This window comes from Cucurbita pepo, chromosome LG08 (genome assembly GCF_002806865.2).
Source record: "Cucurbita pepo subsp. pepo cultivar mu-cu-16 chromosome LG08, ASM280686v2, whole genome shotgun sequence".
In the NCBI taxonomy this organism is placed as follows: Eukaryota; Viridiplantae; Streptophyta; class Magnoliopsida; order Cucurbitales; family Cucurbitaceae; genus Cucurbita; species Cucurbita pepo.
In genome coordinates, this window is record NC_036645.1 from 4,793,892 (window position 1) to 4,819,452 (window position 25,561).

General features: G+C 44.2%; 1 non-coding gene across 1 annotated transcript; it reads right to left on the reverse strand.

Moving 5' to 3' along the window:
- Positions 1-13,874: 13,874 nt before the first annotated feature.
- Positions 13,875-13,956, reverse strand: TRNAS-UGA. Its single transcript has one exon. It is a non-coding gene; the product is annotated as a tRNA-Ser (tRNA).
- Positions 13,957-25,561: the final 11,605 nt, after the last annotated feature.

The window sequence follows — 25,561 nt, forward strand, 5'->3', positions numbered from 1 at the left end:
TTAAGTTAGAATAGGTTGTTTTGCATTTCATTGTTTTAAATTATTTTGTATTTGTTTTTGTTTTCTCTAAATTTCAGTATTTCATATTTAAACACGTAAGACCATGGCTGTGTTTTCCAGAGAAGAAGTTGTTTTAAACGTTTTTTTTTTTTAAGTTTACGTTATCAGTTATATTCATGTAAGAGTTTTATTTCCTCATTATCGATGAGCATGAGACGTTAGTAGCGACTCTGAGTATGTGGAAATTTAGGGTCGTTACAGTCCTCATTCATGTTGACTTAAGGTGAGTATTGAAATAGTGGTGATAACATTCAAAATGGTTAAAGTCCTCAAGCTATGGAAGGAGGTCACATATGAGTGCAGTTACCAATTTCATTCACCCTCGGTACAAAATATTTCATTTATTTTTGCGGGGTTAGAGCACGGATTCCGCACATTATTATTATTTAAAAACTTGAAAAATAGAACCTAATGGAAAAATTATATATCTTCTCCTCTTTGTCCAATACACCTAAAGTCATTCTTAGACATCCACAGCAGAGTACAAACCTTCAAAGCATAGCCCAATAGATTTCAAGTCTTTTTCCTTGACCACTCTAACATATCAACATTTATGATAATTAATATTTTTGTTTTTAATAATTAAATAGGCATGGTACTCGATATGAGTCTAAAACTACTCAATTTGATTCTTAGTCATGCATAATCTAACAACCTAAGCCAAGATATGTTCACATCCAAACTCGTCCTAGTGATCCCTACGTGCCTAAAGTCTATGTGTTCTTATTCTTGTTGACTTAAGGTGAGTATTGAATTAGGGGTGAAAACAGCATTTCGGCAAAAACTAGCCCTTGCACTTTGGAAGAAGTCACATGAGTGTAGTAATCCTAATAAATAAAAAACGGCTCGCATCCAAACTCGTCCTAGTGATCTAAACTCTATGTGTCCTTATTCTTGTTGACTTAAGGTGAGTATTGAAATAGTGGTGAAAATGATAAAATGATATATCTTCCGGTATTACTTGGAAAGTAAGTCCTCACCTCATTCAAAATGATATATCTTCCCCTCTTTGTCCAATACACCTATTAGAAGTCATTCTTATAGGTGCGGGCATAGCCTGAATGATAATTAATATTTTTGTTCTTAAATAAAATCCGAATGATAATTAATATTTTTGTTCTTAAATAAAATCCCCTCTTTGTCCAATACACATATTGTGGAATCCCCTCTCTCTCCAATACACATATTGTGGAAGTCATTCCTAGGACAAGTCGATAAAATCTCCTATTTGTCCAATACACATATTGTGGAAGTTTTGTTCTTAAATAAAATCCCCTCTTTGTCCAATACACATATTGTGGAAGTTTTGTTCTTAAATAAAATCTCCTCTTTATCCAATACACATGTTGTGGAAGTCATTCCTAGGACGAGTCTGTCTTCTTGACCACCCGGACATATTGACATTTATGACAATTAATAATATTTTTGTTCTTAAATAAAATCCCCTCTTTGTCCAATACACATATTGTGGAAGTTTTGTTCTTAAATAAAATCTCCTCTTTATCCAATACACATGTTGTGGAAGTCATTCCTAGGACGAGTCTGTCTTCTTGACCACCCGAACGTATTGACATTTATGACAATTAATAATATTTTTGTTCTTAAATAAAATTTCCTCTTTGTCCAATACACATATTGTGGAAGTCATTCCTAGGATGAGTCAGACAAAATCCCCTCTTAGTCCAATACACATATTGTGGAAGTTTTGTTCTTAAATAAAATCCAAATTTCAAATTTGTCTCCTTGACCACTCAAACATATCAACATTTAAGATAATTAATATTTTTGTTTTTAATAATTAAATAGGCATGCTACTCAATATGAGTCCAAAACTGTTCGAACAAACGGGTAAGTCCTCATTCATGTTGACTTAAGGTGAGTATTGAAATCGTAGTGAAAAGATAAAATGATATATCTCCCCCTCTCGTAGGGCATAGCCCAACAGATTTNTCGTGTATCTCCGTCACTTGTAGTGATTTATCATTCAATGAATGACTGAAAAATCTAATGTTTGTTACTTTGTAACATAAGTAAAACATTCAAAATTGTACTTATTCCTTCTACCCATCCAGAAGGATGCCTCCTATATTCGAGTAAGATTATTTCAGTAAATAGCAGAATCATGGATAGGGAACTATACTAGGGACCTACCTAATTTTATTGTAGAAATTTTGGGGCTCAATGATTGGACCATGCAAACTAGAAATACCTTTTCTTCGATAAAGGAAGAGATTACTCGATCTATTTCCGTATCACTCATGATATATATAATAACTTGGGCACCCGTTTCAAATGCATATCCCATTTTTGCACAGGGTTATGAAAATCCAAGAGAAGCAACCGACCGTATTGTCTGTGCCAACTGCTATTTAGCTAATAAGCCCGTGGATATCCCATTTTTGCACACGACCGTATTGTATTGTCTGTACCAACTGCCATTTAGCTAATAAGCCCGTGGATATCGAGGTTCCACACTTCCTCTAGGAGTAGTATTACTTGAAAACAATAATCGAGGTTCCACACTTCCTCTAGGAGTAGTATTACTTGAAAACAATAATCGAGGTTCCACACTTCCTCTAGGAGTAGTATTACTTGAAAACAATAATCGAGGTTCCACACTTCCTCTAGGAGTAGTATTACTTGAAAACAATAATCGAGGTTCCACACTTCCTCTAGGAGTAGTATTACTTGAAAACAATAATCGAGGTTCCACACTTCCTCTAGGAGTAGTATTACTTGAAAACAATAATCGAGGTTCCACACTTCCTCTAGGAGTAGTATTACTTGAAAACAATAATCGAGGTTCCACACTTCCTCTTGGAGTAGTATTACTTGAAAACAATGGTAAGGTAAAGTCCTCATTTATATCTTCCGCACTTTGTCCAATACACCTATTAAAAGTCATTCTTAGGACGTCGACAGCAAGGTTTGAACCTGCACGAGCATTGCACGAGCATAGCCTCAAATTTCAAGTATGTCTCCTTGACCACTCGAACATATCGGCATTTATGACAATTTATATTTAATAATTAAATAGGCATACTACTCAACATGAGTCCAAAAAAACTGGTAAGTCCTCGATCATGTTGACTTAAGGTCAATATTGAAATAGTACGCATGCATAGCCTAACAGATTTCAAGTCTGTCTCCTTGAACACTCGGGCATATCAACATTTATGATAATTAATATTTTTATTTTTAATAATTATATGAGCATGCTACTCAATATGAGTCCAAAACGGTTTGATTTGATTCCTAGTGATCTCTACAAGTAGTATTACTTGGAAACAAATCGGTAAGTCCTCATTCATGTTGATTAAAGGTGACTATTGAAATAGTGGTGAAAACGATAAAATGATATATCTTCCCCTCTTTGTCCAATACATCTATTAGAAGTCATTCTTAGAACGTCAACAGCAGGGTGTGAACCTACGCGGGCATAGCCCAACAGATTTTGGGTTTGTCTTCTTGACCACTCGGACATCACACCTGCGTGGGCATAGCCCAACAGATTTCAAGTCTGTCTTCTTAACCTCTCGAACATATTGACATTTATGATAATTAATATTTTTGTTCTTAATAATTAAATTGGCATGCTACTCTCATTCATGTTGATTTAAGGTCAGTATTGAAATAGTGGTGAAAACGATAAAATGATATATCTTCCCATCTTTGTCCAAAAATGTTCGATTTGATTCCTAGTGATCTCTACAAGTAGTATTATGTAACGACCCTAAATTTTCCTGTTTAATCTAAGGTCAATACTATACCTTGAAATGTGGACTTTACATTAAATGGGCCCTGATCATAAATGCGACTTACACTCGCCTTTTATTACCTCGTGAAAGAGAAAACGAATACAAGGGAAAGAAAGAAAAAAAAAACAATATTGAAATAAAGGGGAAGGAACAAAACTAAAATGAATGTCTCACACTACCGTAAGGATTATTAAGAAAATACAATTCAACATATACTAACCTATACTAATGATGCAAACCGAATTCAACCTAGACTATGAAATGAAAAAACAACTACCCTATGCATGTGCCACGGTCCTGGGGTGTACGATGCCGCCGTCGATGTCACATGGGTGCTTTGCCCTTATCTGAAAAAGTAAAGTAGCATGAGGTTTGAGTATTTCTAGAATACTCAGTAAGTGACCCCTTATTGGGGTTATGCAACAATCACATGCAATGAAATGATGGGACCTATCTTTCGTTTCGTTTTGTTTCATTTTCCCTACGGTGCTGTCCTAACGGGNACAGCCCATACGTGCGAGTATGGGCTCACCAGCTAGTTCGCACACCGCTGGGCCACTTTCCTTATCCTGTGGCCATGCTCTGGGAGCCCCTTATGCCGAAATCCGTTAGAACTAGTAACCGTCACGGCAGCGCTATGCAAAGCATAACGATCGTTGTCCTGCCATTGGATGTACGCGTCCGTACCCTCGTGATGGGATAGGGGTATCCCCCCAGACCATGAACACACACTATGCATGAGGTCCCCACTAGTCCTACATTTATCATTAATGAACATAACTCCCCTGTCACGTTTCATGCTTACATGTCATTCTCATTCTCATTTTCATTTCTTTACGTATCATACATATTCCTATCGGGGTTTTGTTTCCATGCAGTTTACCGTATTTCATGTCATACAATGCATGCTGTTTATATCCAAATATTTCATACAATCATGCCATAATCATTCACGAACAACATATCGTCTTATGCGTAACATATCCCATCCAACAAAGTAGCATACATAGCATACATTCGCGTTCACATGATTACGTACTTAAGCACAACAATCTAGCATTCAATTTAATGATACATGCGAATCCACGGGCACGGGCCGACAAACAACAATTAAAGCGTAACCTACGACGGGTGAGCCACTTACTTGGTAGGCCTTAGCCGAAGTACACCTTAGAATATAAACGTAAGCTCCTAGCTCCTTGTGAACATTCTACGCTTCCGTTGGTGGTTGGTTCCTATTGGTTCATTCGTCATCTTCGTTAGTATTTCACAAACATAATTAATTTCCAACTTGAATTTGTGAAATACGACCTTAAAATGATCTATTTTACCTTAAACAGGGCCGAAACTAAGTATGGGAGCGTCGGAACGGTGACAAATGGGCTGAAAACAAGTTTTCCGAGCCGATTAAGCCACCGGAGCCGAGGGAAGTCGGGCTACAAACGTGCCACGTGGCACAACCAGAGGGCGACGCGTGTGTAGCGGTCTCGGGTCGAGGCGCGGGTTTTGGGTCGTTCGCGGGTGATGGGTCATTCGCAGGTGACGAGTTGTGTTGACTCTGGCAATTCGGAGGACAATGTCGACGAAAAATAGGCCAAAGGTTTCTTCGAAAGAAAAATTAGCGGAAGTAAAAGGAGAGAGGGAGAGAGATTCACTCACATTTGCTGAAAACTCGATATCTTATTTTACTTCAGTTGAACGGTTTAAATAACAAATCTAATTACAAAAATAGAAAAACCAATTATACAAAAATAGAAGAAGTGGACGAAGACTTCGCCCAAATTGCCAAAACAATGGCCCTTAGAATCACGCTCCTCCATTCGCGTGAATTCAGATGTTTTACAAACCAAACTAAATAAGGCATGACTTTTATTTAACAATCTCCTCTTAAAAGCTGTACCTTATTATTTGAACTTCGAACTTTCAGCGTAGTTCTTCGAATTTCACCCGCGCCAGGGACTTGGTGAAAATGTCTCCAAGTTGTTCCTCTGTTCGGATGAAATCAATCTTGATGAGCCCTCGATCTGCACATTCTAGAATGTAGTGGAATCTGATTTCTATGTGCTTGCTCCGGTCGTGCAAAACTGGATTTTTGATCAGGGAGATCGTAGCTTTGTTGTCTACGTATAGCATTGGTGGATCGCTTTCTCTCCCGATGAGTTCTTCCATTAGTCGTGCAAGCCAGATCCCTTGTGTTGCTGCCATCGAAGCGGCGATGTATTCTGCTTCGCAGGAAGACAAAGCAACCACCTTCTGTTTTGTTGATTGCCAGCAGATCGCGCCGCCTGAGAGAAAGTAGATCATTCCGCTGGTGCTCTTACGATCATCAACGTCACCGGCCATGTCACTATCACTGTAGCCGACCAGCTTGAGTTTCTCCTTTCCGCTCCCTGCACAATATCTCACACCCCAGCCTCTGGTTCCGGCTACATAGCGCAGGATGCGCTTGACAGCCACTAGATGCTCCTCCCTAGGTGCTTCCATAAACCTGCTCACATAGCCAACAGAGTAAGCAAGATCAGGACGAGAGTTTACCAGATAGCGCAGACTCCCGACAATGCTGCGGTAATTGGTGGAGTCGACTGTCGTCGTAGTGCCGGCCTTCCTTAGTTGAAGTCGGGCCTCCATTGGCGTCCTGGTAGGATTACTGTCCACAAGCCCAGTTGTGTCCAGCAGCTTCCTCGCGTATGCACTTTGGCAGATGGAGATGCCGGAAGAGTTCTGTTGCACTTCGATGCCGAGGTAGTAGCTGAGCACACCGAGATCGCTCATCTCGAAGTTTTTCGACATCTCCTTTTTGAACCTTCCGAGGACTCCCACGTCGCCTCCAGTGATTATGAGGTCGTCGACGTACACTCCCACGATCAGTCGCTTTTTGCCGTGGCCGTACGTGTATATGCCATGCTCAAAGGCACGACGTTTGAATTTCAATGACAGTAGGGTACTGTCGAGCTTCGCGTTCCAAGCTCGTGGGGCTTGTCGAAGCCCGTAGAGTGCTTTGTGCAGGCGCAGTACCTTATTAGGGTTGTCGTTGTCCAGGAAGCCAGGTGGTTGTCGAACATAGACGGTCTCCTTCAACTTTCCTTTAAGGAAAGCAGACTTTAGGTCCATATGGTGAACCTCCCAAGAGTAATGTGCCGCAATTACCAGCAAGAAACGAACAGATTCTAACCTTGCTACTGGCGTAAATACCTCTTCGAAGTCCACTCCTTGCTTATGGACGTAGCCCTTCGCCACCAGACGAGCCTTGTGCTTCACAACTTCTCCTTTTTCGTTACGCTTCAGTTTGAAGACCCATTTGAGCCCTATGGCTCGGTGTTCCAGCGGCATATCCTCCAGACTCCACGTCTGGTTCTCGGTGATGGATGTCATCTCCTCCTGCATTGCCTTCCGCCAGCATGGGTTCTTTTCTGCTTCGGCGAAGGTGTTCGGTTCATCTGCACTGATGGCATGTAGTTCGGCCACTTCTTCGAGCTCGCGCGCTGCCATTCCAGGNAGTCCAGGTGGTTCACCTCCTCCCACTAGGTCATCCATCCTCCGGTACCTAGCCTCCAGATCAGTATCGTGATCGGCATCCAGCGTCGAATCCGCAGTCCGTGGTGTTGTGAATTCCACTGGTTCAGGTGGTGTACCTGCTGGCGGCGGTGACGTCTCCTGATGCTAGGCTGCTCCTTCTTCAGGCTCGGTGACGAGGTACTCCACCGTGAATTGATTTGGATCACGGTCTGCCTCGATCACGTCATTCCACTGCCAGAAGGTGTTTTCGTCGAAGACGACGTCGCGAGACACGTGAGCTCGGCCCCCTACAGGATCATAGAGTCTGTACGCCTTGCTCCCGGGTTCGTAGCCGATGAAGATGACCTTCAGCCCCCTGGGATCGAGCTTGGCGAGATGGGGACGTGTTACCTTCATGTATGCGACGCAGCCGAACATGCGATAATGATGTACTGTTGGTTTTTTGTTGTACCAGGCCTCATATGGCGTCTTCCCGTCGAGGCTTCGGGTTGGTGACCGATTGAGGAGATAGACAGCCGTCATTACTGCCTCTCCCCAGAATCTCCCAGGCATCCCGGCCGTCACCAACAATGACCTCGCTGTCCCGACAATGGTCTGATTTCGGCGCTCTACCACTCCGTTCTGTTGGGGGGAGTAGGGCGCCGTTAGGTGCCGTTGTATGCCGATCTCGTCGCAGTACTTACTGAAACTTGCCGAGGTGAATTCTCCGCCTCGGTCTGTGCGCAGCACTCGCATCTTCTTCTCACATTCGGCCTCCGCTCGCGCTTTAATGCGCTTAACCGCCTCTGCCGCCTCACTTTTCGCTTGCAGCAGAGTCAGCCACATGAAGCGGCTTTTGTCATCGACTAACAGGAGGAAGAGACTCTTACCGCCTGGGGTCGCCGGCTTGATGGGCCCGCAGATATCGCCGTGTACAAGCTCCAACGGCTCATCGGCTCGGTAGGCTGTTCGAGACGAAAAGGGTGTGCGCCTCTGTTTGCCGATGAGGCACCCGTCGCACAACTTGTTCACGCCTTTTATTTCTGGCAAGTCGTGCACCAACTCCTTCTTCTGTAGCTTTTCTAGGGTAGGAAAGTTTAAGTGCTCATACCTTGCGTGCCACCTCCAAGATACCTCTTCGGTCTTGGCCGAGAGGCTGACGGGTTGGTCTATCTCTAACTCCAGGATGTAAAGACGGTTTGTCGTGCGCCTTGCCTGCGTGAGCAGCCATCGTTGATTATCGCAGATTTTGAGTAGTCCGCGCTCGATGGAAATGAAGTAACTTGTCTCATCGAGTTGACCCAGTCTCACAAGGTTTGCCTTGAGCCTCGGGATGAAGTAGACGTCGGTCAGCTTGCGATGCGCTCGATGGAAATGAAGCAACCTGTCTCATCATGTTGACCCAGGCTCACAAGGTTAGCCTTGAGCTTCGGGATGAAGTAGACGTCGGTCAGCTTGCGATGCGCTCGATGGAAATGAAGCAACCTGTCTCATCATGTTGACCCAGGCTCACAAGGTTAGTCTTGAGCCTCGGGATGAAGTAGACGTTGGTCAGCTTGCGATGCTCGCCTCCCTTACTGACGAACAAGATGGTGCCGCGCCCTTCGATCTCGACGACGGAGCCGTCGCCGAATTTCACCATCCCACGGATCCCCGAGTTGAGCTCGGAGAACGCAGATCTAGCCCCGGTCATATGGTTTGTTGCCCCTGTGTCAAGGATCCATCGCTGGTGCTCGTGTTGCTCGTACCTCTCGCCGATCTGAGCGAACACTCGCTCCTCCTCCAGTTGAATTGGCTCCCCAGCTGGTGCCACCTTTGCTACGCCCAACTGGAGCTCTTTCTCGGGTTCAACATCGTCGTCAGATTTGGAATCGAAACTGGGGACGCATGCAGTTACCATGAAGAGAGCTGGCTCGTCCTCCTCGGATTGAGCCACATGGGCCGTTTCGGCCTTCTCCTTATTCCTGAGCTTGCTCCAGCAATTTCTACTAAGGTGTCCTCTCTTCCCACAGTTCGAGCATTGGATCGGCCTGCCATTGGTCGACTCCATCTTTTGATTCCCATCTTTCCCGCGTGTGCGCCCGTGGGACATCCATGGCTTCTTACCGCCTTTGCGACTGGAGGAGGACCCATTGCTCTCGCCGGTGTTGTCGCGGAGCTTTAGGCGTGCAAGCCATTCCTCCTCCGTGAGGTGTAGACGGCCCTCCTTGTCAACAGCTGAAGTGGTATTCTTCTTCCGCTGCTCGATGTTACGTAGTGTTTCGGTCAAATCTTCCACTGTTAGGTCGTTCACGTCAAGCAATGTCTCGATTGAAATCGCGACTTGCTCGAGGTGATCGGGGACAACCTGCAACATCTTCTTCATGATTTCTGTCTCGCTGATGCCACCACCGAGGGTGGTGATGCTGTTGGCGAGCCCCGTGATCCGCATTGAAAAATCATCGACGCCGTCCTTAAAGCGGATCTCCGAGAGCTCCTTCTGCAGCTGCTCGATGTTGGATTCTCACACTCGTACACCGCGACCCGACGGGATTTGAATCCCTCCCAGGCCGATTGTGCGGTGAGCTTGGTGAAAAGAGACGCCAGCATCTCTGGGGGCACAGATCGTAATATGGCGGTGAACGCCAGCCGATCCTCCCGGTACTCGATTGTTTCTCCTTCCTCTGGCTCAAGAGCGTGCCATAACACTTGGGCCTGTACGTTGACGGGCATCAACAAGAACCACTCGTTGTAGTTGGACCTTGTCAACATCGAGTACTGAACGACGGCGGTCATTGTCTCCCTGATCACTCGCTCAACGACAACTCGACGCCCATCATCACGCCGTCCGCCTCTTCGTGGTGGTGATGGCTTATTTTCGCACTTTGCATTTTCTTCTACTTGAGAACCTGAGACCTGTGTGTTGTTAGGTCGACACTCTAACCACTTGAGCTATTCAACTTGATTGTTGATAAGTTGGCTCTTCTGTGATGGTATACTACCGATTGCTTCAACGAGGCTCTGATACCACTTGTTGACTCTGGCAATTCGGAGGACAATGTCGACGAAAAATAGGCCGAAGGTTTCTTCGAAAGAAAAATTAGCGGAAGTAAAAGGAGAGAGGGAGAGAGATTCACTCACATTTGCTGAAGACTCGATATCTTATTTTACTTCAGTTGAACGGTTTAAATAACAAATCTAATTACAAAAATAGAAAAACCAATTATACAAAAATAGAAGAAGTGGACGAAGACTTCGCCCAAATTGCCAAAACAATGGCCCTTAGAATCACGCTCCTCCATTCGCGTGAATTCAGATGTTTTACAAACCTAACTAAATAAGACATGGCTTTTATTTAACAAGTTGTTTGCGGGTGACGGGCCGGCCCGGGCTGAAGGAAAAGTGTAGGTGGGCTGGGCTGTGCGTGTCGGCCTTGGACTAGGCTTGCGGGTTTTGGGCTAACCTACGGTGGTTGGGTCTGGTTCGGGTCGCGGGATCCAGCCCTCGGGTCGAACTTCATCTTCTTCACCTCGTTGCCTGCGTGTTTTTTCGGCAACTTTTCTCTCTCCTCGTTAATGTCGTTTCGACGTCCTTTTTTCCTCCTTTTTCCTTCGTTCCCGAGTCTCTTCCTCCCCGTAACTCTGTTTTTGGTATTGGTTTGGTTCGTAAAGGCCTCACACTTCCGGATCTGGAAAGGTTCAAAAATCCAACGTTCCGTCTCCCTTGCCGACGGTGTTCAACGTATAGGACCCGTCTAAATCTACCCCTGATGTGTGTAAAAGGCTATGGGATTACTTTTGTTGCATAGGATGGAGGTTTTGACATCGATATCGTAGGGTCTGGCCTCGCGGGAGTTTCGTCGGATTTTCTCTGTCCACTTCGTTTTCTTTATTTTTTTCGTTCTTTGCAAGTGGTTTGGGGTGGCTGAAGGTCGGTATCGAGTTTCCGTGGCATCCCAGCCTTCGGCCGCCCTTTGTGGGTCGTGTGCGAACGAAAACTCCAGTGTTCGCCAGAGTTTTCGGTTCTGCCGACGACTTTTTTTTTTTTTAATTCGACCCGTTACATTGCCTACCCCTTAAAAGAACTTTCGTCCTCGAAAGTCTCGAACTCGTGGATCAACTTGGGATATTTTTCCTTTATTTCCAACTCTCGTTCACACGTAGCTTCCTCGATTTGGTGGTTACGCCACAATACCTTAACGAAACCTATGTTTCTATTACGTAAGGCTTTCACTTCTCGGGGGAGGATTTTAATCAGTTTCTCCTGATAACTTAAATCTTCCTCGATTTCGAGAGGTTTGTAGTCTATTATGTGTTAGGGTCTGCAATATATTTCCTTAACATAGACACATGAAATACATCGTGTACGCTTGAGAGTGAAGGTTTAAAGCTAGTTTGTAAGCTATCGAACCTACTCTTTCTAAAATTTCAAACGGTCCAATAAATCGGGGGCTTAGCTTCCCCTTTCATCCGAATCTTAGAATGCCTTTCATAGGAGCTACTTTTAGGAACACTGGGTCTCCCTCTTCGAATTCTAAATTCCTACGCCTAACGTCGACGTAGCTCTTTTGCCTACTCTATGCGGTGCGCATCCTTACTCTAATTTTCTGTACCGCCTAGTTGGTGATGTGGACCAGCTCGGGTCCTACTAGTTCTCGTTCTCCTACTTCGTACCAGCACAGTGGGGATCTACACCGTTTTCCATACAACGCTTCAAAGGGTTCTATCCCGATGGTCGCTTGGAAACTGTTGTTGTATGAGAATTCCATTAAGTGTAGTTTAGTGTCCTAACTTCCTGTGAAATCCATGACACATGCCCGAAAGATGTCTTTCAGGATTTGGTTTAATCGTTCCGTTTGGCCATTAGTTTGTGGGTGAAAGGCGGTGCTAAAGTCGAGGCGGGTACCCAACGCTTTTTGGAGTCCGCGCCAAAAGGCCGACATGAACCACGAGTCCTGATCAGACACAATAGACACCGAAACTCCATGTAACCTCACAATTTCTCTAACATACAGTTGAGCCCAGTTGTCTACTGTATATGTTGCCTTACCCGGTAGGAAATGAGCCGACTTTGTCAGACGATCGACAACCACCCAAATTACCGTGTAGCACTTTAGTGTTTTGGGTAGGCCTACTATGAAATCCATACCAATGTTTTCCCATTTACTCACGGTGAATACTTTAGTGTTTTGGGTTGTAGTAGCCTGGCAGGGCTTTTACTTGTTGGCACACCAGACATTTACTCACGGTGAGTATTGTAATAGTGGTGAAAACGATAAAATGATATATCTTCCCCTCTTTGTCTAATACACCTATTAGAAGTCATTCTTAGAACGTCGACAACAAGGTGTGAACCTGCGCGGGCATAGCCCAACAAATTTCAAGTGATTTGTCTTCTTAACCACTCAGACATATTGACATTGATGATAATTAATATTTTTGTTTTTAATAATTAATTAGACATGCTACTCAATATGAGTCCAAAAAAACTCGTAAGTCCATGATATATCTACACCTATTTTTTGGTAGTCACTCTCTTAGGGCGTCAACTGGGTTTGAACCTGTGCGGGCATACCCCAAAAGATTTAAAGTTTGTCTCCTTGACCACTCGAACATATCGACAATAATAATTAAATAGGCATGCTACTTAATAAGAGTCCAAAAAAACTCGTAGGTCCATGATATATCTTCCTAACTCTGTCCTATACACCTATTTTTTGGTAGTCACTCTTAGGTCGTCGACAGCAGGGTTTAAACCTGCGGGGGCATAGCCTAACAGATTTCAGGTCTGTCTCCTTGACCACTCGGACATATCAACATTTATGATAATTAATATTTTTGTTTTTAATAATTATATAGGCATGCTACTCAATATGAGTCCAAAAAAACTAGTAAGTCCTCATTCATGTTGACTTAAGGTGAGTATTGAAATAGCGGCGAAAACGATAAAATGATATATCTTCCCAACTTTTTCCTCCACCTATTTTTTGGTAGTCACTCTTACGACGTCAACAGAGCAGGGTTTGAACTTGCGCGGGCATACCCCAACAGATTTCAAGTGACCAATTTCAAGTCTGTCTCCTTGACCACTGGGAGGGCATACCCCAACAGATTTCAAGTCTGTCTCCTTGACCTGACATATCGACAATAATAATTAAATAGGCATGCTACTCAATATGAGTCCAAAAAAACTCGTAGGTCCATGATATATCTTCCCAACTTTGTCCTATACACCTATTTTTTGGTAGACACTCTTAGGTTGTCGACAACAGGGTTTAAACTTGCGCGTGCATAGCCTAACAGATTTCAGGTCTGTCTCCTTGACCACTCGGACATATCGACATTTATGATAATTAATATTTTTGTTTTTAATAATTATATAGGCATGCTACTCAATATGAGTCCAAAAAAACTAGCAAGTTCTCAACAACTTTTTCCTATTACACCTATTTGGAAGTCATGACAGCAGGGTTCGAACTTGCGCGAGCATAACCCAACAGATTTCAAGTTTGTTTCCTTGACCGCTCTGACATATCGACATTTAACTTTGTCCTATACACCTATTTGGAAGTCATTCTTTGGTCGTCGACAGCAGGGTTCGAACCTTCGCGGGCATAGCCCAACAAATTTCAAGTCTGTATCCTTGATCACTCGGACATATCGACATTTATGATAATTTATATTTTTTTTAATAATTAAATAGGCATGCTACTCAATATGAGTTCAAAAAAAACTCGTAAGTCCATGATATATCTTACCAACTTTGTCCTATATACCTATTTGGAAGTCATTATTATGTTCGTCGACAGGGTTTGAACCTGCGTGCCCGCGCACAGCCTAATAGATTTCAAGTACGTCTCCTTGACCACTCAGACATATCGACATTTATGATAATTAATATTTGTTTTTAATAATTATATAGGCATGCTACTCAATATGAGTCCAAAAAAACTGGTAAGTCTTCATTCATGTTGACTTAAGGTGAGTATTGAAATAGCGGTGAAAATGATATATCTTCCCAACTTTGTCCTATACACCTATTTGGAAGTCATTCTTAGGTCGTCAATAGCAGGATTCAAACCTACGTGGGCATAGCCCAACAAATTTCAAGTCTATCCTTGACCACTCGGACATATGGACAGTTATGATAATTAATATTTTTGTTTTTAATAATTAAATTGGCATGCTACTCAATCCGAGTCCAAAACTGTTCAATTTGATTCCTAGTGATGCATATTCTAACAACCTATGTCATGCTCGCTTCCAAAGTCGTCCTAGTGATCCCTACAAGTATTACGTGCTTAAAGTCCATGTGGTGCTTGATTTTCCACTAGCTCGAGTCTTTAAATTTTCGAAAAACAAACTCGTAAGTCCTCATTCATATTGACTTAAGGTGAGTATTAAAATAGTAGTGAAAAGTCAAAATGGTAAAAAACTAGCCCTCACCACTCTTGAGATTAAGTAGGCTAGACAAAACCTTAAAGTGGGGATTTCTCTAGAATACTCTGCATTTAAGCCTGGCTAAACAAAACCCTAGAGTGAGGATACTTCTAGAATACCTTGCATTTAAGCCTGCGATGTGAGTGCCAGCGGACCCAGACCCCGACAAATTTATGAGATCTTGCACGAGAATTCTTGAGATGAATGAATCCCCGGGCACACAAGGGATCATAACCCCCGATTTTAGTGGATGTATGGTCCCGTGGGAGGATCGTCAGCTAACCTCCCTCAAGCATGTTCAGATAGAGTTACTTACAAGGGATCATAACCCCCAATTTTAGTGGATGTATGGTCCCGTGGGAGGATCGTCAGCTAACCTCCCTCAAGCATGTTCAGATAGAGTTACTTAGATCCATCCATACGATCCCTCATATTTACTTGTGAGGTCACTTGCACCTCACCTCCCTCAAGCCTCACTAGAACTCAGAGATAAGACCGTGGATACCTAACTAAGATAAGGATGCAGAAAGAGCCTAACAGGTATAAGGATGCAGAAAGAGCCTAACAAGTAGGCTAGGTTGCAGATACTCACACCCCCGAGGAAGAAGTCATTCTTAGGACGTCGAGAGCAGGGTTTGAACCTACGCTGGCATAGCCCGACAAATTTCAAGTTTGTCTCCTTGACCAAGGCATGCTACTCAATATGAGTCCAAAACTACTCGATTTGATTCCTAGTCATGCATATTCTAACAACTTAAGCCAAGATATGCTCGCATCCAAACTCGTCCTAGTGATCCCCACATGTATCAGGTACCTAAAGTCCATGTGGAGCTTGCTTTTCCACTAGTTCGAGGCTCTAAATTTTCGAAAAACACACTTGTAAGTCCTCATTCTTAGGACGTCAATAGTAGGGTTCGAACCTGCGCCGGCATAGCCCAAAAAATTTCAAGTTTGTCTCCTTGGTGTTGTCATGTGTCGGCTTGCGACAAAAACAACCCCTTCGGCTCGACTTAGCTTTCAATGACTCCTCGATGTATCCGACTCGGGATTCCCAATTTTAGCCCATTTTCCACCGTTCTAACCCTTTCGAACCTATTTTCGGGCTCGATTAAGGTAATTGAGGGTGTTTTAGTGTCATATTTCACATTTATTAATTGGACTAATATTAATTGTTAAATACTAACAAAAGGTGAATGTGATAGGAAACTAATCCCAAAAACATTTGGAGTAGCTCTTGAGGAACGGGAGATAAAATTATAATCAGAGAGTACGCTGCCTAAGGCCAACCAAGTAAGTGGCCTTACTATAGGATAGGCTAGAAATTGTATGAGCTATAATATATGATTGTTTGCGATGATGTACGATGATGCGTGCGATATTTATGATTTATGAGTTGTATTGTATTATGTCGTGCGCTAGTTATATAATGATGTATGAGCTATGGTGTATGAGTTATAATGCATGATGATGTACGTAGATTTTATGATGATGTATGACGTACTTGACATGCTTGATACAATTAATGGCAGTATGATGATTATTATGTTTTTGATACTTACCTTAATATGATGCCGTTTTTCATATTAAGCATGTTGTTTGATGATGAGTGCCATGTTTGCATCATGTCGATAGATCGACCTAGAACACAACCCTAAGAGCATGAATAACAATATTAATATAAATATCTAATAAGTGTGTATTACTAAATGTAATATAGAGATGAGACTAGAATTGTGTCAGAAGAGATGTTAAGAAGAGAACTATAGGGATCTCATGCAGGTTGTGTGTATAAGCATATGGATACTTCCGTTTGAGATGATGAGTGCGGCTGCGCATAGTATGATGATGAGGGTGATCATGGTGAGCATGACACTAGGGGTTTGTTGACCTTTGGACATCGCTATAGATAGCTAGCTTGACCAGAGAGGGTCTAGGGAGTGTGTGAATCGCCTAGAGATTCGCACTCGCACGTGTGGGTCGTGTGTAGCGAAGTAATACACATCCATAGTAGTCCGGACTGGAGGCCTAGATAGAGATAGGTCCCTAGAGCATGATTGCATGTGTTTACCTTTAGCACGACCCCTGTAGTGGGGTCACTTACTGAGTATTCTTCGAAATACTCAAGTCGTGTGTCACATCACTTTTTAGGTAAAGGCAAGGCGCCCATGTACGGATGACGATGGCATCACGAGCAGAGACCATGACACTTGCATAGGGTAGAATGGGTCTTGCTTTCATTGTTTTAAATTATTTTGTATATGTTTTATCTTGAAGTTCAATATTTTGTATGAAACATATAATACCATGGCAGTGTTTTCTAGAGATGAAATTGTTTAAATGTTTTCGATATTTATACTAGAAATGATATTTCTTTAAGAGTTATATTCCGCATATTAGCGGAGCATGAGACGTTAGTAGAAATTTAGAGTCGTTACATTTTCGAACACCTACGTTAGGCTAGAATAAGATGTTTTTAATTTAAAAATTTATTTATTTTATTTAGTCTTTCATGATGTGGATCTTAAAGATGTTTTCAAACCAAGACAAACAAATTTGAACTTGTGCAAGCAAAAGCAAAAAATTTCAAGTCTATATCCTTAACAAATGTCATTTGGATAATATATATATATACACGATCTATTTCTTGTTAGATAAGTTTTATCTATCCAGCGATAATTTGACATATACTATTTCCTTGAGATCAGTTGTTCAAGTTTTTCACCCTAATCTCAGGATCCTCATTAGCGTTCTAATCAGAAATATATAGAATCTCAACAAGCCCAACGACCTTCTGCAAAGATTTACATTCAGAATTCGGGCGCTGCACTGGCCTCTTCGCCAACCAAGTTGTCATCGACCTCCTCGCAAAAATCGGCTCCTTCCCCCACTGTGGCGACTCTTCCAGCTTCAACACTGTCTTCATCCCTTACTCCGAGGGATGTGGTTCCCTCTCCATCCATTAAAACTTCACCACCTACTATGGTGTCGGGTACTTCTCCACTGGCTACGCCTACTGTTCCGTTGCCGGCCTCCATTCCTCACAATGGTGGTGCTATGAACATAAGCGTTATCTATGGATCTATCATTGTGGCTCTTTACCCACTCCTGATGGTCTCTTTGTTATTTAGTTAAAATATGCTCGAGATATTCTTACTCGTGCTCATTTTCTCGATAGCAAACCAATCCACAAGGCGTAGACCTCACTCCGTCTCCACCCCACCTCGCTCCGTCTCCACTCCTCTCTTTCTTTATCGTCTAAAATACACCTTAAAGTCCACATTCTCAGTTTCTGCCCTCTTCTTCATCTCTTCTTCATTGCCATCATCGAACCCTCTCTCCCTATCTCTTGTCCTTTTCTGAGAATAGAGTCATTGTCATAATTCTGAAGCCTCATGGAATTCTTATGATAATTTTCCATTTTCTCTCTCTCTCTCTCTTCTTTTTTTTTTTTTTGTTCTATTCCCTGCTTGACCAAGGCCTTTCAAATGTCCCTCTCTCTTTCTTCTCCTTTTCTTTTTCGTTTTCCCTCCTACTTTGTGCGTTAGACATATTCTTATTAAAGTTAAGGCACCATCGCCGCTGCCTAACGATCCCTTTGCAATTTTTGATGGCCAAGAAAATAATATGTAGTTCAACAAGATGTCTCCTCCGAACCAGGTTGCTAACATCTTCATAAAAAGTGTTTCTTGACCTCACTTTAAATTTTTAAAATCCAAACTTCATGTTCGTTCAAATTCAACATACAACTTGTCGAGGGGGGGTGTTAAGGATATTATAATACCCGAGTTTTTAAATAAAGAAAAAAGAACGGTCATGGACAACATAGGGATAAAATGGTCATTTTTTATGGGGTCTTGTTGGTTGGGCATAAGAGAAAGAAAAAAAAAAAAGAGAAAGAGAGATGAGAAAGGAGAAAGGAAAAGAAGCTAGGGTTTGGGAGAGATGAAGAGTAGAGAAGCCAAACCACCTTAGATCTGTCGTTGGAGATCGAATCCAAGGCAAGAAACTTCGAAGAAACACTTCTCTCTATGCTCGAAAAGGAGTTTGGGTGGTGGATTTACCCATTCCAGCATGAAAATCCGTGAACAAACAAAGTAAGATTCCGAACTTCTCGTTTTGATTTTATCTAGATCTGAGGAGCATTAGATATGTAGTTTTTGAGGTATGTAACTAAAAGAAGATACACAGGTTTCTTGAAGTTTCTGACGAAAATCAGAGTTTAGGCAAAGTTCGGGTAAACCGATCAGGAACAGAAAACGTGATTTTTTTCGTATCTTTGGACGACTTAAACTCATTGTGTGCTTAAGAAAAAAATCAAGGAAAACTATACTGTAGAAGTAGAATATGAGATCTACAATATTCGTGAGGAAAATTTGTTGATATGGATTACGGATTGAAAGATAAGAACATCTGAAGAAAATAGATCGAAAACACGAAAACGCTAACATCTAAAAATTTGAAACACACGCAAGAGAGAGCAAGAGACCGTCACGCGTCGACCGCGAACGAAGGAGCATGGTGACACAATCGCACTTTCGAAGGCAGCGGACTAGCGATTGTGCGGCACTCACTTTCCAGCGGCAAGTGAGTTAAGCCAATTTGTTCTTGCGTCGCCTACGGCCAAGCGACGTACGGTCGAGCCTCTAGCCTCGGTTTTAAAAGAAGGTTTTAGAAAACGAGGAGAGAGAGAGATTTTTGAAAGAGAGATTTTAGAAAGAGACGTTATATAAGCAAGCAAGAGAAAGATAACAACGGCTTAGCATATATAACCTTGGGTAGGGAGAAGTTGACGACTAGTCATATCCCCCTATAGTACATTCTGGGCCATTTTAGTTCTGGCAGGCCTAGACATGATTTTCTTGAGGTGTCATACGCTCTAGAATTACAAAGGGAAAAACACTAGAATGAAAAGACATGACAAGGGTTTGGCTTGTCATGGGCATGCGGCCATGGGCAACAGGCCCTGGACAGGCATGACCGTGACATCCTCCCCCACCTAATTGGTTGACGTCCCCGTCAACCGACTACTTTCATACCTTGCGATGTGGGTGGCGGCGGAGTTCAGATCTTCGGCGCGTTCCCAGCTTGTTTCCTCTGTAGGGAGATTCTTCCATTTGACAAGGAATTCACGAATCGTCCGTACAGGTCTTCCTATCTTCCTAACCCTGTCGGCTAGGATCTCTTCCACTTCCTTTGTCTCTTTTTGTTTCAGATCGATGCTCGGTCTTGTGGTTGTATTTCGATGGTCGTCGTCTGGATCAGGGTGATAGGGCTTCAAGTTGCTCACATGAATGACGGGGTGAATTTTCATCCATGCGGGGAGTGCAACTCGGTAGGAGGTAGCCCCAATCTTTTTAAGGACTTCAACCGGGCCTTCGTATTTACGAACTAATCTCTGGTCCTTTCGGCTACGAAATCTGATCTGTTCTGGTCTCAGCTTGATAAGGACTTGATCTCCTGCACGGAAATGAAGGGGGCGACGCTTCTTGTCCGCCCATTTCTTCATATGCTTGGAAGCCTTCTCTAAATATGCTCGGGCTATATCTGTCGTCTGCTTCCATTCTCTTGTAAAGTTGTGAGCTTGAGGGTTTTTTCCTGCATAAGGATGATCAATAATATGGGGTAAGGCCGGTTGTCGTCCACTTACAATTTCAAAGGGACTCTTCCCCGTAGACGAGCTTGTTTGACAATTGAAGCAAAATTGGGCGACATCTAACAATTGTATCCAGTTCTTTTGGCGAGCGTCGACGAAGTGACGTAAGTATTCTTCGAGCAAGCAGTTGAACCGTTCTGTCTGTCCATCGGTTTGAGGGTGATAACTCGAGGAGATGTTCAAGGTTGTTCCCAAGAAAGCGAATAACTCAGTCCAGAATGTCCCAATGAATCTGCCATCCCTATCACTGATGATGCTCGACGGAATGCCCCATAACTTTACAACGTGTTTGAAAAACAGTTGGGCTGTGAGTTCCGCCGAACATAATTTGGGAGTGGGGATGAACGTCGCATATTTTGAGAACCGGTCCACAATAACCAAGATGGCGTCATATTCCCCGACTTTTGGGAGGTGTGTTATGAAGTCCAGAGATACACTTTCCCAGGGTCGTGTTGGCACAGGTAGAGGTTCCAAGAGTCCAGAGACTTTGGCTTTCTCGACCTTATCCTGTTGGCAGATGAGGCACGTCTTGGTGTATTGCATGATGTCGTCTCGCATGTTCGGCCAGAAGTACCCCTTCTTTATTAGGGCGTATGTTCTTTGCCATCCCGGGTGTCCGGCCCATAAGGTGTCGTGACATTCTTGAATGAGCTTCTTCCTCAGTTCTCCCGTTCTTGGGACGTACAATCTGTTTCCTTTGGTTATCAGGAGGTCCCCCTCAACCCAAAACTGCCGTGTCTTTCCAGCCTTAGCTAGTTCGACAACGGCTTTGGCCGATGGGTCTTTGTGTAAATGTTCCTTGATGATGTCGCGCATCGATCCATCGATCTTACTTGAATGAATATGGGCTAACATGCACAGGGCCGCATGTTCGCCCTTCCGACTCAGCGCGTCGGCTGCTTGATTACTCTTTCCCGCTTTGTGTTCGAACTTGAAGTCGAATTCAGCCAACGACTCCTGCCACCGGGCTTGTTTTGCTGTTAATTTTGGTTGATCAAAGAAGTGGCAAGTGGCGCTGTTATCCGTCTTCACTACGAACTGCGATCCTAAGAGGTACTGTCTCCAGACTCGAAGGCAATGGACTACAGCCAGCATTTCTTTCTCGGAGACAGTGTATCTTCGTTCGGCATCGTTGAGCTTTCGACTTTCGTAAGCGATGGGGTGGCCTTCTTGAATAAGGACCCCACCGAGAGCAAAGTCGGAAGCATCGGTTTCCACTTCAAATGGCTTTGTGACGTCAACCAACCCGAGGACAGGACCCCTCGTCATGGTTGTTTTCAGATTTTCAAAGGCCATTTGACAATCATTCGACCACGACCAAGGGTGGTCTTTCTTCAACAGCTCTGTCAATGGGGCGGCTCGTCGTGAAAACCCTTCGACGAACCGCCTATAGTAGTTGGCTAGTCCTAAGAAGGACCTCAACTCAGATACGGAAGTAGGAACCTTCCATTCTTGGATAGCTTTTATCTTGTCGCTATCCATACTGATTTGTCCACATCTGACGACATGTCCAAGGAAGTGGATGCATGTTTGTGCGAATGCACATTTCTCCTTCTTCACATACAGCTGGTTCTGCCGGAGCTTGTCAAACACTAACTTCAAGTGCACTTTGTGTTCCTCGAGGGTTGTGCTGTAAACAACAATGTCGTCGAGGTATACTATGACGAATTGATCCAGGTATTCGTAGAAAACCTGGTTCATCAACGTGCAGAACGTAGCTGGGGCGTTTGTCAAGCCAAAGGGCATTACTAGGAATTCGAAGGCCCCATATCTTGTTACGCACGTCGTCTTGGGTTCGTCCCCTTCGGCAATACGTACTTGATAATATCCCGATCGTAAGTCCAATTTCGTGAAGTACTTGGCCCCGTGAAGTTGGTCGAACAAGTCAGATATTATCGGCAGAGGATATTTGTTGCGTACTGTCACCTTGTTTAAGGCTCTATAGTCTATGCACAGACGCAACGTCCCATCCTTCTTCTTCTGGAATAGTACGGGGGCTCCATAAGGGGCCTTTGCCGGGCGAATGAATCCCGCCTTCAGCAACTCGTCTAGTTGTTTCCTCAATTCGGCTAGCTCGGGTGGAGCCATCCGGTATGCATTCTTTGCGGGCGGCTTAACCCCGGGGAGGAGTTCGATTTCGTGGTCAATGCCTCGACGAGGTGGTAGTGTTTGTGGTAGACTCTCTGGCATTATGTCGGTATAGCTGTCTAATACATCCTTGATTTCCTCTGGGACAGTCTCTTCGGTGGTTGCCTCTTCTATCAGTGGTATGGCCATGAAGGTAGGTTCCTCTCGTGCGAGTCCCCTTTTCAGCTGTATGGCCGAGATCATCCGAAGATTACCTGGTTGCTTGATGCTTGCAGGTATTACTGTGGGGTTACGGTCGGTGATCACCAAGCATTTTGCCAATGACATTGGGATGACTTTGTGTTCTAGGAGGAACTCCATCCCAAGTACCACATCGAAGTCGTCCATGCGAACCACGACAAGGTCTAGCTCTCCAGTCCAATCCCCTATTTTGAAGGGGACTCCTTTGGAAACTCCCACAATAGGCAAGGCCTCGGAGTTGACAGCTTTCATTTTCCCCGGGTCTTTTCCTATGGTGAGTCCCAATCTTCTGGCTTCTTGATCAGCAATGAAGTTGTGGGTTGCTCCAGAGTCTATCAGAGTGCTCTTGCTCAGTCGAGAGTTTATGGTGGCATCTACGAACATAAGCCCTTTCTCTATTATCTCCTTCGGTTCGACTTTCCGTTGGAGGGCTGACAAGAATTTGAGTGCGCCCATTCGGGGGTTGTCGTGATCTTCTTTCTTGTCTAGCAAAGTCTCGACCCTTGCCTCATTGCTCTCTTGAATGGACACTTGGAGTGCAGTGAGAGAGGCCCGATGAGGACAGTAGGATACCTTGTGGGGGCCTTTACATAGCATGCATTGCAAAGGCGTCGTCGGGTGGTTCTTTTGGTGGTAAGGCCCTCGAGATGTCCCCGCTTGATTGTTCTGAGGAGGTCTATCCGTCCATCCATTCGATCTGTTGGGGCTTCCATTTCGATGGCCTGGTGGTCGGTATGGTTTGCCCCCATTGTTTGGGGCTGGTGTCGCTCTTCTTTGGGATCCTGCTTCGTTCCCACAGTCCACGAGTCTCTCGGCGCAGGCCATTGCGGCAGCTAGGGTTTGGACCCTGTTCTCATGTATCTTTGTTTTGGCCCACGGTTGTAGACCATTTATAAAGAAGAACACCTTGTCCTTCTCTGCTGTACCCCTGATATCCAGCATCAGGGTTGAGAATTGTCTGACGTAGTCCCGTATGTTTCCAGTGTGTTTCAGGGCTACTATTTTCTCCATTGCTATGTGTCCTGCGTTTTCGGGGAGGAATTGTTCCCTCAACTCTCTCTTGAGGTCCTCCCATGAGTCAATGGTGCACAATCCATCCTCGATGTCTTGCACCTTCGTACGCCACCACAGTTTGGCGTCGTCTACGAGATACATCGCAGCTACAGTCACCTTCTTGTCGTCGGTACAAGCCGTTGTGGCTTTGAAGTACTGTTCGACGTCGAAGATGAAGTTCTCCAACTCTTTGGCGTCCCGATTCCCTTTGAAGGCTCTAGGGTCTGGGAACCTTAGTTTGTTGGATCCTGCACTAGTTTGTCCAGCCGTGACACCTTCCACGGCTTTCATGGTAACTTCAATTCGAGTGCTCATGGCGGACATCCTTTCTTGGAGGTCGTCGACTGTTGATCTGAATTCATCAGCCAATCCATTGAACAAACTCATCATTGTGTTTTGTAGTATGTCGAACTCTTCGCCACGTCCCTCTTTGTGTGCGACAGAGCTATCCGGACTATCAGACGGTTTTGGGCTGCTCGTAGGAGCAACTCTTTCTTCGAGCGAGGTCACTCGAAACAACAGTTCTGCGATTGGCAACCCGTCTAGGCGGTTGCCCATTGCGTCGACTTGGACGACTTTCTCACTCAGTTCGGTCACCCGTGTTTCCAGGAAACGGAGGGTGTCAGGGACTTCTTTGAGGAACAGCATTTCCTCCTCTATTAGCGTAAGCCGATCGGCTTGTGCTTTGGGTGTCGACTTTGTCGTCGACATGATTTCGGTCTGTATGACGTTACGGAGCTAACAAAGCTCTGATACCACTTGACACAATCGCACTTTCGAAGGCAGCGGACTAGCGATTGTGCGGCACTCACTTTCCAGCGACAAGTGAGTTAAGCCAATTTGTTCTTGCGTCGCCTACGGCCAAGCGACGTACGGTCGAGCCTCTAGCCTCGGTTTTAAAAGAAGGTTTTAGAAAACGAGGAGAGAGAGAGATTTTTGAAAGAGAGATTTTAGAAAGAGACGTTATATAAGCAAGCAAGAGAAAGATAACAACGGCTTAGCATATATAACTTTGGGTAGGGAGAAGTTGACGACTAGTCATATCCCCCTATAGTACATTCTGGGCCATTCTAGTTCTGGCAGGCCTAGACATGATTTTCTTGAGGTGTCATACGCTCTAGAATTACAAAGGGAAAAACACTAGAATGAAAGACATGACAAGGGTTTGGCTTGTCATGGGCATGCGGCCATGGGCAACAGGCCCTGGACAGGCATGACCGTGACACATGGCAGAGTCGGTGTGCACCATGTGACGACATTCCACTGGTGCATTGCGTTCGGCCACTCTATCGACACGCGTTAAGCGCAGAGTCGGGTCGACCCGGACGCCCGCCAAACCGGTCGGGAAACCTGCGAACCAACCCGATGCCTTCCACCAATCAATGTGCGCCACGTGTCACGCACACAAAATTCGAGGGGTACGTCTGCGCCCGCTAGGGTTCAAAACGCGGCACTGCCAGCGCGTGTGCCCTGCGCGTGGAGGTCACACGTGTGGGAGCATGTTGGTGCGTGTGTGAATGTGTTGGTGCGTGCATGGCACGTGTGACCCTATTCTCTCACCCGCTCAGCCTGTTTGCTTGTTTTTTGTCCCGATTTCAACTCTGGTTCTATTTTTATGTGAATTAGGACCTATCAAGGAAATTCCATAATTTTTAGAACCTTTTTCGGCGAATAATTCAAGCTTGGGAAGGCACGCGTCAACCAAGTAAGTAGTCATTTGGATTTCCATGAGCAGTACTTGTAGGAATCGCTTGGAATAAGCATGCATGCTATCATACCAATAAACTTTGCTAGTC